We start from the raw sequence: 16,179 nt of genomic DNA, 5'->3' as shown, positions 1-16,179 counted from the left end.
AATAGCAAAACCACTGTCAGATACTTTCCTTACAAGTAGAACCATAGCAAATATCTATGTAAAATTTCTATTTTTCCCATTTTCAGAGAAAAAAAAACAAAACCTAAGTTGTTTTTGTACAACATACATTATAAAAACCTGTCATGTTCCTGCCTTTAACGTAAGATCTAAGCATTCTAAATTTCTTGACTTGCTAAGAAGTCTACACTCTTTGACGCAGTCTTAATTCTCTTTCCATGGAGTCTCTTTTCTCTATTAACTTAGTATATTATTATACCGTGTCAATTTTGGTACAAAGTCTTTTTACAACACAGGTTGGGATTATTGTGGTTTAGGTTACCCAGAATGATGATAGGCAATATTAGTAGGTTACTATAACTTTTCTTAGAGTATTTCAAACTCTTTTCTAGATCTTTGCTCTATACTGCCTTGGAAAAGATCTGAATGTTCCAATATGTGAACGTTCATCAAATATTGACTTACTGTGTGTATAAACTCTAGAATTTATCAGAACCTGAATGCCAACTGACAGACACAAGTATATATATATATATATATATATATATATATATATATATATATATATATACAGGCAAATAAAATAATATACTTTCTAGAAAGATTTCACCATCATTATGATCACCCTCCCATCATGAAAAAAATGCATGTCTAGGATATCATCTGTTTGACATAGAGCCACATTTCTCTGAAAAATGTCCAAGTCCTTTGAGACACCACTCAGCACTGCTTAATAAATGTCTTTCTATCACAGATTGTTGGTCACTTATGCATTCTTTGAAGACACTCTTTTCTGTTCATACACCTGGTTATGCACTATGAGATTATAACTTAATTGTTTATTTTTATTACTATCTTGGTATTATATTTTGAAGGATTCATGCCATTTTCTCTTTATTTATATTAATAGATAGTGATACTACAGAGGGAGGAAAAACTGCTGTATTTATTTGTTATTTTCCCAAGCTTCCCACAGTTCCTAACATTTAGCTAGTGGGAGATGCATTGTTGGAAAAGGAAAAGATACAGAAAGAAACTGAAGGATCACCTTGCTAAGCCACAGTATAGTAAAAAGACATGAGAAATAAATGCAGACACTGCTAAGCTTAGTCCCCTGGAATAGCACCCTGAGTACTGAGTGTACATATGATTCAAATCGTAGTTGCAAAGGTGTCTGGAAATTTAGAGAGCTACTTAAAATAAAACATTTCAATAAGATGACTGCCCTAACTTCATTTCCATCTGTGTGACAAAATACATTTAAAGAATATCAGCATGGAGGAGAAGTGGTTTGTTTAAACTCAAAATACCTGATTCTAGTCCATTACAGCACAGAAACCAAGATGGCAGCCATGAAAATGGCTAGTCACATCATATCCACAGTCAAAAGCAGAGAGGCTTCTGGTACTTGGCTCAATTTCCCTGTTCCTACCCACTCTGGACACCATATCAGCCAAAAGAGACTGGGTCTTTCTATATTAACACACATAACTGAAACCATCCATTATAGAAATTTCTACCTACAAACCTGCTCTACCCAACCCCTCATTAAGACTTTCTTCGAAGGTAATTTGAAACAGTGCCAACTTTACAATTAAAACTAATTATTAAAGTGGCTGAATACCTTCCCCGGTGGATAAAAGAGAAAAATAAATTTTAATGCAAATTGTGTTTGTTACCAGCCATAACCACTTTCTATAAATTTGGTGACTAAAATTAATAAAGTTTATTATGCCACTGTTCTAGGAACAGATGTTACACATCTGTTCTACCTGAATGACAGAGAGCTTCATAGCAGAATTATGTTCTCTTTGGGGGAGAATCCATTCTTTAGCCCTTCTCACTTCTGGCTGTTCCTGAGATTCCCAGAATTCCCTACGTTGTAGTCACATCATTCTGCTCACTAACTCCAATTTTAGATTACCTATCACTTCCTCATGTGCATGTCAAATACCCATGTGGACACTTGTGAGGGCATTTAGGATCTCCCTGGTTAATCCTGAATAATGTCATCACAGAATTATTAACTTACATCTGTGGAACTTCTTTAAATAAAGTAAAAAATACTCTTAGGCTCTGGAATGAGGACATAGGCATATGGTAGGTGTCATTATCTGCTTATCACAGCATAATCAAAGAATAAAATCTGAAAAGAATTTATAACTCCAAACTAAAGCATGTAAAGGCAATAAGAAGGATGAAGTAATAATATTTGAATTAGAAAAGTAGAAGGAAGCTGGGTTTAGTGTATATAAGAGATGCTCATTAAATGTAAGCAAGCATATTCATGTAGCACATCCATGGATGGTTCAGATGTTGGAACACCTGGGCATTTTCCCAGGCATGCTTGCCTCAGGAGCTGCAGAGACTTTTAAACACTCTAAGGCAAGGATTAGAGGTACCTGCTTATAATTAAGTCTGCAGTATAAACGGACCTATCATCTCATTTTACTAAGAGAACGAAGAACTACCATTTCTGGGCAATTTGACCCACAATGGTCTCAAACCTTAACATAAGAAGAATGCACATGTTTTCAGAAACTGACATGAGACTGTGCTGTCCTAGGTAAGGCCAAGGTTTGTTATAGTCTCAGAAAGAATATTGAGAATTCTTCTCTAGGGAGAATAAATGCCACACACAAAAATATCCTGTGATTAAGAAATTCATGTGTCATACCCAGGAAAAGAAGCCAGCTGCCACCCAACGATTCCAATGAAAGCCTATTTTTAAATACAAATTCTAATCAAGTATTTAGTTCCTCATTCAAAAATGTGGTTGGACAGCCAGGGCTTACCACTGGGATGCCATCCAAGAGAAAATACAAAACAAAATAAGTGAAACAAGGCAAATAACTCAGAGAAACAGAGAAAATGTGGTAATGGGGAAATTTCCAACAAATGATAGCTTCTCCAAATGTGAAATAAAAATACCCCTCTAAAACAATGAAAAGAGGAGATAAAGAGAGACGGGAGAAGTTAATGAAAAGGATACTTATAATTTAACATATGACTGTAATTACAAGTGTATAACAACAGTCTAGAAAAATATAAAATATAAAGAGAATGAAAAGTAAGAAAAAAATGACAAACAAAAACAGGAATGAGAATTTCCTTTCTGTAAATGTATTTATGAAGATAACACAAACTGCATGCTTATTCAGGATGAAGATAAAAGAAAATGTTAATGAAAGTTATGAAAGTCACAATACAAAATATGGTTTTTTTGCATAATATTCCAAATAGATAAGGGAAAGCAGGTACCTCACCACAGGACTGAAGAGACTCATCGGGAGGTACATTCAAATAACACACTTTACATGGAGTAAATCAATTCTCCCACAAGCTGGGGCTGGCTTGGACAGCATTGCAGAAAGTTAAAAGATGACAGGGAACAGCTGAGAATCCCAAGTGGAGATTATTTTCAGCAAAAAGGAATGTTTAATGTTTGATGAGATAAATGCAAACAACTTGATTAAATACTATACAACTTAAATTTGTATCAAAAGAGTTCTTGGGGAGGGGTGTTCAGGGCTTAAGGGTACTTTTTGTTGTCATGAGAACCAGAATTCAGATACTGTCAACTATGGAACAAGCCAGGTATGGTGTCTGCCCATGTCTGTAACCTTAGCACTGAGTGGGTGAGGTGGGCAGGTTTTGGATGACTACTGAGATTTCTGGTTCCTGGCCAAAACCACAAGCTGGGGACTTAGCAAGAGATCCTACTGCAAAATAATAAGGAAGAGAGTAGTAGAGCTACTTTGAGAATATTTGGGTGATTAAACTTAAGTCCCCATCCTAGGTATGGGATTGCTCCATATGAGTTGTTGCTCAAAGAGACTCAGAGTCCCCTAAAACCATCAAATCTATTGCTAATGCTCTTAGTTCCCACTGGAGACAGATGATAAGAACTTGTTATCAAAGGCACACTACACGTTTGGATGAAAGATGTAAAGAAACAAAGATTGAGATGAGAGCATCCTACCTACCGGCAAGCTTGCACGGTATGAGAAGAGAGATGCTGTGCAGGGTGCTATGGAAAAAAGTCTTTCTTATCTAACTATTCTGCAAGATAAAATGTAAACTTTCCCAATGAAATGTGTCTATGGTACACTGGAAACTATTACAGAGTTCATCAGCTAATTTCTGGTTGGATTTCAAACCTACTTGCGGGAGGAAGTTATACTGGGTAATTTAAACTTTATCAGAATAGCATGTCTGAATAGGTTCAAGGGGGTGATCCTACCTCTGATCTTTTGATAAATGAACATGCTATAAAAATATCTTCCTTGTATTTTTGTTTGTACTTATAAATTAATACTATTCTCGTCTTAGTCAGAGATGCCTTTGTTTGCAGAGCCACTCACCATTAATTTAGACACTATAACTGTCAAAAGGGTTGAGAACCAATGACTGTCGAGTGCTCAGCTCTAAGCAGGGCATCTATATCACCACCTCGAAGGCTCAGGGAGCATCAGAGAGAGTGAAGAAAAATGTCTAAACCTGTAGGAAAGGTGGAAGTGCTGTGAAGTGCTGTCTTCTAGACCTGATAATGGCTTCTTCACCCATGAATCCACATCATCCATACATAGCTGCAAAGTTGGGCCCATGAGCTGCTGCTCTATCTTGGATGGAAAAGGAGCTTAAAGAGTTCTAGGCCTCCATGAGGAGCTATGGACAGTTAAAGGTTGCTGGAGAAAGGTAAGTCATATTCTTCAATTATACATTGCCTTAGGCCAAGTAAGTAGCCCCAGACCTAAAATCAAATGGGCAACCCTGACTAAACGCAGTAAGGCACATACACACACACACAAGTGTCATAAAGTAGGAGAAGTAGTTATAGGGAAAAAGAAGGGGGTACGTGGGCGAGAAAGGGGGCATATGAAATTGTAAAGAGAGGACAATATGATCAAATAATTTAATATAAATGGATATAATCATAAAATAATAAAAAATAAGTGTATCATATGGCTAGTATAGCTTTACTAGACTAATTTTATATGAATATTTGCTTTAGTAAAACACTGATCTCTTCAGAGAATAGTGGAATCGATATGTTTCTAAATCCATATGCACTACATTTAACAGCAAATACAATTCTTGAATGAGCGTGTAAGTCCAGCTTGATTTTAAAATTCTATTGGAAAGACAATAAATACTTTTATAAAAACTTGTAAATTATTTTTACCTGGTCTCCAGAGTGTTGGACTGAATCCAAGAAAAGCATCCATTAGTTCTTGCTATTAAGTTTCATCTTCATATCATGATGAGCAATCTGAAGAGATGTCCTGGGGAAAAGCAAGGTTGATTTATAAGTTCAGAATTGACACTCATCCAAAAACTTCCCATGGGTAAAAGTAAGGCTGATTTTTATCAACTTGTTAATACTAGAACCTGGCTGTCTCATTTATCTTCAAAACAAACCAAATGCAAAATCATATTCTCCTGAATAAAAAAGTCCTTTAAAACTACACCTCCTGCAAAGCACACTGAGAACAAATGGCAAGAGACGTTTACAGAACAGGGTGAGCCCTGCCACGGTTATTTCTGGAGAACATCTGACTCTGATACTTCTTTTTCTGCCATTCGTAGAGAAACTATGGTACCCACAGCAGCACTTCATTTCCGTAGGAAAAAGGGTCAGGCAGCCTATAGTATCCTCTGGAAAGTGACACAATATGGCTACAAAAGCCATCACAGCAATACATCCGGAAGCCTTACTGTTTCCATTAACAGTAACATAATAGAAAATGAAATGCCTGCTTTCTGAAGGATCGTCTGCAGACATCATCACACCTGCTGTGTTCTCAAGAGAAGTAGTCATTGCATCACAGTCTACCAGACTCACTGATGGTTATAACTAGAGCATCAGAGGCTTGGGAATAGCCTCAGTATTCAGGACAGGAGCACCCAGCAATTGCTAAGATGATAACACACACACATACACACACACACACACACACACACACACACACACACATGCAGCCTGGTTCCAGACTGCCACAGAAAGACATGATGCACAACTTGAAACAAGTAAATGGTCTTATCCCAATTCTGGATCGTCATTTGTCATTTGAGATCTTAGGTTAAAATAAAAAAAAAACACGACTTTCACTAAAAGCATGTTCATTCAAATTAATGGCTAAATCTTACTCCAAGTTTCTTGCATTAGTGAAACACCCCAAAGTGCTCCAAAGCTATCATTGAAAGAAGTAAGAAAAAGGCTACCTGCATCAAATGATGATTTTTTTTAAGTATTTTACTATTTACATCATTGAAAGTTCACATTACTAGTATTTTCACTCTGACATTGCCGAGTCAATGAAATCCATATGAGATCTGTTATACATTACTTTGTTTCTGTCTTTGTCATATTCAGAACTTATATGAATTCACTGAGTTACTGGGAACTGAACTTCCTGCTCCATGCACTCTAAGCTTGCTCACACTGAAGGCTCCTAGGGTTCCCGACCCTGACTTTAAATCCTTTGAAACTTAGTATAACATCACTAGTACCCTGAGGTTTCTGTAGTGGTTTCTCTCCTAAAGAAGAGAAAACTAAGGAAGTGAAAGATCTGTATAATAAAAACTTCAAGTCTCTGAAGAAAGAAATTATAGAAGATCTCAGAAGATGGAAAGATCTCCCATGCTCATGGATTGGCAGGATCAACATTGTAAAAATGGCTATCTTGCCAAAAGCAATCTACAGATTCAATGCAATCCCCATCAAAATTCCAACTCAATTCTTCAATGAATTAGAAAGTGCAATCTGCAAATTCATCTGGAATAACAAAAAACCTAGGATAGCAAAAACTCTTCTCAAGGATAAAAGAACCTCTGGTGGAATCACCATGCCGGACCTAAAGCTTTACTACAGAGCAATTGTGATAAAAACTGCGTGGTACTGGTATAGTGACAGACAAATAGACCAACTGCTTGTGGACGTTGTACATCGTGGTGCGCACTAGGCTCCGCACCACGATGTACAACGTCCACAAGCAGGCAAAGCTTCTGCAAGGCAAAAGACACCATCAATAAGACAAAAAAACCACCAACAGATTGGGAAAGGATCTTTACCTATCCTAAATCAGATAAGGGACTAATATCCAATATATATAAAGAACTCAAGAAGGTGGACTCCAGAAAGTCAAATAACCCCATTAAAAAATGGGGCTCAGAACTGAACAAAGAATTCTCACCTGAGGAATACCGAATGGCAGAGAAGCACCTGAAAAAATGTTCAACATCCTTAATCATCAGGGAAATGCAAATCAAAACAACCCTGAGATTCCACCTCACATCAGTCAGAATGGCTAAGATCAAAAATTCAGGTGACAGCAGATGCTGGCGAGGATGTGGAGAAAGAGGAACACTCCTCCATTGTTGGTGGGATTGCAAGCTTGTACAACCACTCTGGAAATCAGTCTGGCNGTTCCTCAGAAAATTGGACATAGTACTACCGGAGGATCCAGCAATACCTCTCCTGGGCATATATCCAGAAGATGTCACAACCGGTAAAAAGGACACATGCTCCACTATGTTCATAGCAGCCCTATTTATAATAGCCAGAAGCTGGAAAGAACCCAGATGTCCCTCAACAGAGGAATGGATACAGAAATTATGGTACATTTACACAATGGAGTACTACTCAGCTATTAAAAAGAATGAATTTATGAAATTCCTAGCCAAATGGATGGACCTGGAGGGCATCATCTTGAGTGAGGTAACACAATCATAAAGGAACTCACACAATATATATTCACTGATAAGTGGATATTAGCCCAAAACTTAGGATACCCAAGATATAAGATACAATTTGCTAAACGCATGAAACTCAAGAAGAATGAAGACCAAAGTGTGGACACTGTGCCCCTTCTTAGAATTGGGAACAAAACACCCATGGAAGGAGTTACAGAGACAAAGTTTCGAGCTGTGATGAAAAGATGGACCATCTAGAGACTGCCATATCCAGGGATCCATCCCATAATCAGCTTCTAAATGCTGACACCATTGCATACACTAGCAAGATTTTGCTGAAAGGACCCAAATATAGCTTTCTCTTGTGAGACGATGTCGGGGCCTAGCAAACACAGGAGCGGATGCTCACAGTCAGCTATTGGATGGATCACAGGGCCCCCAATGGAGAAGCTTTAGAAAGTACCCAAGGAGCTAAAGGGATCTGCAACCCTATAGTTGGAACAACATGATGAACTAACCAGTACCCTGGAGCTCTAGTCTCTAGCTGCATATGTATCGAAAGATGGCCTAGTCGGCCATCACTGGAAAGAGAGGCCCATTGGACTTGCAAACTTTATATGCCCCAATATAGGGGAATGCCAGGGCCAAAAGAATGGGAATGGGTGGGTAGGGAAGTGGGGGGTGCTATGGGGGACTTTTGGGATAGCATTGGAAATGAAATTGAGGAAAATATGTAATAAAAAATATTAAAAATTTAAAAAAAGGAAAAAAAAAGAGAAAGAAGTTTTAAAAGAATCCAGGGATAAAATTGTCCGAGAAGGAAGCTGGCATAGAAGGGGCTGCAGCTTCTCTAATGACTCCTATGGAGAAGGAGAGTGGATGCTTGACTTCTGAACTCTGGGACGTTCTGAGCTATGGGGTTCTGACCCTACCTCCATGGTGTCTAACTTAGCTGGATATCCACCTGCCATTAACAAGTTAAAAGAACAATGTAAGTCTTTTAAAAATCTAGGAATACAAGATCAATAAATTATTTTAAAAATGATCCCTAATGCAATATTAACAAAATAAAGTGTTGCTGTTCTTTTTTTTTCCCCAAGTGGAGAGTGCATTGTACACTCGCTGGCTATTCCTTGGACTAACAAACTGGCCAGGCCGTGAGTAACTATGTAGCTGGAGTGACAACACTCCCCTCCAACACCATAGATTATCTCATAAAGACCTCATTGCCAGATACAGAAAGCCTCCTTTTGAGTTGTTAGACAGTGGAGTCGTGGCGTCTAAGAGAAGGCCCAGACAATATAAGCTATTACTATTGCCCGTGGTTGCCTCCCACCCCCCCAAAAAAATATGTGAGCCCCTACTGCTGAAGACACCTCAGACTTAGAACACAAGTGTTGAAGGAATTAATCTGGCTCCAATATGGAGCCACCTTCCTGACAACTAGCTTTGTCGATACTGAAGGAGCTAAGCAAGCCATCTATAAAGAAAAGAAACCAGTACTCCTATATACCTGTAACACCTACAAACAACAGCGATGACCAATAAATATAGCAAGGTATCTGTCAAACCTGCAATAATGGCAATTGTACCCACAGCTATCAATATTGGTCATTCATAAAACCAATATTACTAAAATGAAAAGAAAAGAAAAGAACAAGTAGCCATAAAGGTGAGGGGAGAAGAGCATATTAACGTTGATGTTTGATTAGACCAAGAAATAGTAATTTAACACTTGTGTGACGGGAGAGTAGGGAATAAGAAAGAAGCTATTGGCAGGTAGAAGGACTGAAAACTTTGCCTACCACTGTCAATATGTAACAGAACACACACACACACACACACAGAGAGAAAGAGAAAGAGAGAGAGAGAGAGAGAGAGAGAGAGAGAGAGAGAGAGAGAGAGAATACACATACAACAGTTGCCACTGAACCCTTAACCTCATCTCATGGCTCTATTCCTTCTTTACAAGCTATCTCTGTTAGTCTCTCTCTCTCTCTCTCTCTCTCTCTCTCTCTCTCTCTCTCTCTCTCTCTCTCTCTCTCCCTCCCTCCCTCTGAGACAGGCTTTCTCTGTATAGCCACACACCTGCCTGCCTCTGCCTCCCAAAGATTTATTTATTTATTTCATGCATATAAGTACACAGTAGCTGTATGGATAGTTGTGAGCCACCATGTGGTTGCTGGGATTTGAACTCAGGACCTTTGGAAGAGTGGTCAGTGCTCTTAACCACTGAGCCATCTCTTCAGCCCCCATGAGTCCCTTTCTAATATTTGGTTTCAGAACATTAAAGCAGAAAAACTTACAGGTGCTCACTGGACCTAAATGTGAACTATAATATTTAGCAATCATCCAGCCAGATCTGTGCTTCTGAGTTCTTACACTTTTTTACACATGATGGTGGTTCCTGAGATTTGCTACTCAAACGTCATAGGAGTTCCAAACCCTTTCTTTTATTCCCTTCCTATTTTCATACCCTCCCCATGACCATTCGGAAGGAAACTGTGGATGGAATTCATGTGGCTGTGGTTGGTCCAGCAACTAGAGAATTTATGGTAATCTGACAGCTAAGATACAAATGATAAGACCCATTTCCCTCCCTGTTTCACTCCTCTTCAACTTTGCACATTCAGTAGTTGGGGGCTGATAACATAGCCTCTGGTTTGCTACAAAGATGTCTAGGTTTAACACCAAGGTCACAAGGCAGAGCCTGGGAGTTGACCTACAGATGTCTATTCTCCACACACAAGTGAGCAGAAAGCCGGATACTGGCCATCACTAAGCCATGTGGAGCCCTGGCCACCAAGTCAAGAAACCACTGGATGTTCCAAGGCCACTGAGATGTAGGGACCTGTGTTGTAACAGTCATGGCAATGCTAGTCAAGATGGCAGCATCGATATGGTATTGGTGGGCATTGGCAGTACTGAGCTGATAAGCAGAGACCACTGTTTCAGTACATATCTGGCTCTTATACACTGCCCCCACCACCTCTGCTTCCCCAGACATTTCTATGATGGATGTGGTACTTACCTGGCCTAATATGATGTTCTTCTCATCTCTCTCAGCACTTCTTAACTTTGCTTCACACTTCCCTGCAGACATTTTGAGCTTCTCTATTCTGCTTTCTTCAGATTTGCCCCATCAATATTCTCCAACCCTTCCTGTTCCTTTAGTGTAGGACAAACCTATCCCTGAGAGGGTTTTATATCCTAGATTACCATACATCTATTAAAGCATTTGGTAAAAAAAAAAAAAAAAGTCTATTTATTCTCTTATCACAAGTGCTAATCTGAACCCAAATTCAGAAGAATTTATGAAGCTAGGCCTCTTTTCTGTAGCCACAGTGAAGTAGCAGCCATTTTTTAAGCTTCTTAGAGGAGAACTCTTATTCCACTGAGATAAAAGAAATACTACAAAGCATCCCATAGTGGGGAATTGCACTGCAGAAGGCATGTCAGAGCAGAAACATCTGAAGTCATAGGTTCAAACTCAGAGAGTGGACCTGCAAATGTGGGTAGCTAAAAGTTGTCTCCTTGAAAATGCCAGAAAGATTTTGCTGACAGGACCCTGATATAGCTCTCTCTTTTGAGGCTATGCCAGTGCCTGGCAAATACAGAAGTGGATGCTCACAGTCATCTATTGGATGGAACACAGGGCCCCCAATGGAGGAGCTAGAGAAAGTACCCAAGGAGCTAAAGGGGTCTGCAACCCTATAGGAGGAACAACAATATGAACTAACCAGTACCCCTCAGAGCTGTGTCTCTAGTTGCATGTGTAGCAGAGGATGGCCTAGTCAGCCATCATTGGGAGGAGAGGCCATTGGTCTTGTTAAGATCATATGCCCCAGTATAAGGGAATGTCAGGGCCAGGAATAGGGAGTGGGTGGGTTAGGGAGCAGGGCATGGGGAGGGTATACGGGGTTTTGGGGATAGCATTTGAAATGTAAATGAAGAAAATATGGAATAAAAAATAATTTAAAAAAAGTTGTCTCCTAACCTTTATCTGTTCTATAATCTAGGTCATCTGAGCTACTGATAGTGTGGCAGGTAGGTAAGAAATCCCCCATATGATCAAGTGTCCATGAGGAATATACACCTATGTGATAGGACAAAAATGTATAACAAATGGGTTAAGTTAAACTGCTTCTTAAAACAATAATGATGATAATAATACTATCCACAAGACCCTTTACATGTTTTGCCTGTGGGACAGATACAGCTTTTGTGTTGTTAGTGTAAAATGCTTCCTTTGCCAAAGCAGCACTTTCCATTCCCAAGTAATGTTTTCTAAAGACAAATGCAATACATGGAACCTCAGGTTAAAAGGAAAAACAAAGCCCAATATTGGTTTAAAATGGTTTAGGAAAAAAGAAAAAAGAAGCTGCTTAACGAAATAATCAAAGGATCATAAATGGCAGGTTTTTCTTTAAAGTAAAGATTGTTCCAAAATTTGAAATAAAACTGAGGAGAAAAAACAGAACAGTAAGTGTATTTCATATTGTCCAGATTTATCATAAAAATAAATGAAAGATAAAATGAATAATGATGTACTTGTAGTTAAGTTTCTTAATGTTAAATTGCTTTGCAATTCTTTCTAAGTTGATACTGCTTGCTGCTTGCTTCATCATACAGTGTGCTCCAATCATTAGGAGAAATGACCGAGACACACCTGCCTTTGGATTTGGCTTTTCGAGTTCTCAACACCAAAGAACAAAAAAGAGTACAAAATGTCCAGAAAAACCGATAATGGACACAACAATATTCCCAGTGGATAATGTAAGGCCTGAAAACAACATATTCCCCAGGTAGATTATCACCTATCACCTCATAGAAACCCATGGATGAAGAGAGATTCTGGGGGCTGGAGAGATGGCACAGCAGTTATGGACATCTATCACCAACATGGCTGCCTCCCACCCTCTGTCATTCCATCCCAGAGGATGAGATGCAGACCTCTGGCTTTCTCAGGCTCTGCACATAGGGGCTATGTAGGCATAAATGCAGGCAAAATATTCACACATATAATACAAAAATAAAATACATATTAAAAAATGAAACTAAAATAAAAAGGATCCCAGAGGGGCATCGCTTGCTACAGCTGTGAAAACCTCGACGACTCTGAAAACAAAGCAAAGCAAAACAAAACAAAACAAAAATTTCCCTAAGAAACTTCCCTAAGGGAGCTGCTTTAGACATAGAGATTAATCCCACTACAAAGAGAGAAAGCACCATAAGGGACAATGTCCCATCCTTGGAGGGAAGGAGGAGCCTCAGCTCCAAAGATGGCTGTGCTTAAAACTGCTGCTGCCTAAATTTCCTTTACCAAAGTTCCAGTCAAGGAACTACAGGTGACCACCTGCAAGGTGCCTTCGATAACTCTTAATGTGACAATCAAAAATGTTAATTTTCTTTCTATTATTGAATGAAGTGTCTAGCCCCATTCTCTAGATTAATGACCCCTGACTCAGTACAAAATGAATATTTGTAGAAATCAATCGGCGTGAATTCCCCCAAACCATAGGTCTTGCTCTTGTCCATCTCATCTTTGAAAACTGAGGTATTTTACACTCAGTATCAGGGTGTAACTTTGGGTATCATAACAAAAAAAAGAGGGCATTTTTGACCCATTGTTTCTCCAGCTATTTTCTATACCAATGAGAAATCTAGGATGCTTAAAACATATAACAACTGTCACAATAGTGGTAGCTAAAACCTCTTTTTGACCAAGTTCAAAGGATGAAACATTCTAAAGAAAACATTGACAATTGGATTTCACTCCCGATTCTTGGTTAAGGGTATATATCTTTTGTAATGACTGCTGATACATTTTTCAGGATTGATGCTAGACTATCCACTCAGTGAAAATGTAGTAAAACCATTGTTTTCTACATTGTCTCAGCCTGGATAATGTCACAAAGACAAGGTTACTTCGATCTGAAAAATGCAAAAAGGCTGTAGAGCTTAAAAGTATTCTTCAGGCAAGATAAAAGGATACCGTAACCTTTTAAAAACAAAGATAAGCCCTGCTTTTGAATTACCAGTAGTTGTAACATTATCTTGAGGGTTTCTTTTTTTTTATTAGGTATTTTCCTAGTTTACATTTCCAATGCTATCCCAAAAGTCCCCCATACCCACCCCCCCNATCCCCTACCCACCCACTCCCCCTTTTTGGCCCTGGCATTCCCCTGTACTGGGGCATATAAAGTTTGCAAGTCCAAAGGGCCTCTCTTTCCAGTGATGGCGAGGGTTTCTTTCTTTATCCTTTGTCACAGTTGCTATAACATAATCCCAAGGCTTGTAACCTTTACCTTTTAATCTCTCAAGCCATCAGATTCCTCCCTAAATTCATTCTTTCATTTTTTATATATAACATTTTCGATGCAAAGCCATCAGTAGGTTGTTTGGGGATTTATTTATTTATTTTTTTATCTATCTGTCTGTCTGTCTGTGTGTCTGTGTTGGTATGCTAGGTATATGTTGGAATGTGCAGAGGGAGGAAAACATAGAATGTGAGATCCTCTAAAAGTGGAGAAAGGTGTGGTTGTGAGCTACCTAATATGGCCGTAGGGACTGAATTGAGGTCCTCTGAAAGAACAGACAAAACTACTAACTAGTCATCTCCCCAGCTCCTCTCTCCTTTCTCCTTCTCCTCCTCCTCCTTCTCCTCTCTTCTCCTTTCTCCTTCTTCTTCTCCTTCCTTCCTTCCTTCCTTCCTTCCTTCCTTCCTTCCTTCCTTCCTCCTCCTCCTCCTCCTTCTCCTCATCCTCCTTGGCCTCCTCCTCCTCCTTCTTCTTCAAACAGGCCAGAAGATCTCACCTCTTGAAACATTTGACATGAGAATGGCTTTACTGAAGCAATTCATAATCATGACCTTCCAGGTTCATATTTCTTTGTATGTTTAAAAGGGGTAGTAGATACACCCACCTCATACTGCATGTGTTGAGGCTAAAGATTAACATATCATGTCTTCCTTTATTGCTCCCAACATTATTTTTAGAGACAGTGCCTCTCATTGAATCTGGCACTTAATTATTGACTAGGCTAGCTAGTTACCATCACCCAGAATCCCCCTGTTGTCTGGCTCCTAGCATGGGGATTTTAAGGTTGTTTCACCACATCTTGCTTTTGCCTATGTGTGATGGGAAACAAAATTCAGGTCATTAAGATTGACTTTTGGGATAGCATTGGAAATGTAATTGAGGAAAATACATAATAATAATTTAAAAAAAAGATTGAACAGCAAACACTTTATCCCTGAACCATTTCCATGGCCCAACTTCTGTTCCTTTGTAGGACAGTGTTATAGAGGTTATTTCAGTGGTTAGTGTAATTTTATTTTAACCTCGTATTTTCAACTTTATTTTGAAATATGTGTCTTCTAGGATATATTAATTTGAGACTAACCTTGTGATATAGAGATTTCAACATTTCCTCCAACCAGATCCTCTGTTCCAACCACTAGAACAGGAAGAGAACCTGGTAATATTGTTAAGCCTTGAACCACCCCATTCATCAGCATAGAAAGATTATTCATGACATCCAGGCACCTTCCCTGCCAGAGGAGAGGTGTCCACCCCACCCGGGAGGGCTTTGCCACAGCATCTGCAGGAGCCATCTTGGTTCCCGGATCCCACTGAGACTAGTCTGCACAGGTGAGAGTGGGGACTACAGAAGCTAACAGCTTCTGGGACAGGCAGAAGCCACAGAGGTTCTGAGGCAGACTGCATTTCGGGCTCCAGACATCTGGACACCTTCCCTGCCAAAGGAGAGGTGTCTGCCCCGCCCAGAAGGGCTTTGCCACAGCACCTGGGGGAGCCATTTTGGTTCCCGGATCCTGCCTAGACTAGTCTGTGCAGGTAAGAGTGTGGACTACAGTAGATACACAGATTCTGGGACAAGCCCTGTTTTGGGCCTTCATCTTCTGCCAGGAGGCAGGTCCAAATGCCAGATATCTGTCCACCTTCCCTGCAAGAGGCGAGCTTGCCTACAGAGAGTGCTCTAACCACTGAAACTCAGGAGAGAGCTAGTCTCCCAGGTACGCTGATATAGGATAACAGAATCAGGAGAGGAACAAGCTCTAACCAGAGACAACTATAAAAACTAACTCTAGAGATTACCAGAAGGCGAAAGGCAAATGTAAGAATCTTGCTAACAGAAACCAAGAAGACTTACCATCATCAGAAACCAGCACTCCCACCTCAGCCAGTTCTGGGCACTCCAACACACCCAAAAAGCCAGACCCAGATTTAAAAGCATATCTCATGATGATGGTAGAGGACATCAGGAATGATTTTAATAACTCACTTAAAGAAATACAGGAGAACACTGCTAAAGAGTTACAAGTCCTTAAAGAAAAACAGGAAAACATAACCAAACAGGTAGAAGTCCTTAAAGAAAAACAGGAAAACACATCCAAACAGGTAATTGAAATGAACAAAACTAGACCTAAAAAGGGAAGTAGACACA

The 16,179-nt window shown here is 39.5% G+C and overlaps 1 long non-coding RNA gene across 2 annotated transcripts in view; it reads right to left on the bottom strand.

Annotated features, from left to right (window-relative positions):
* Nucleotides 1-16,179, bottom strand: part of LOC110311497 — a 458,615-nt gene that overhangs the window by 369,249 nt on the left and 73,187 nt on the right. For both annotated transcript variants that reach the window (XR_003835132.1, XR_003835133.1), the window contains exon 2: nt 5,204-5,303. This is a non-coding gene — a long non-coding RNA (uncharacterized LOC110311497). The remainder of the gene's footprint in view (nt 1-5,203; nt 5,304-16,179) is intronic.

Source organism: Mus caroli, chromosome 16 (genome assembly GCF_900094665.2).
Source record: "Mus caroli chromosome 16, CAROLI_EIJ_v1.1, whole genome shotgun sequence".
Classification (NCBI taxonomy): Eukaryota; Metazoa; Chordata; class Mammalia; order Rodentia; family Muridae; genus Mus; species Mus caroli.
This window is presented reverse-complemented; position numbering and strand designations above follow the sequence as displayed.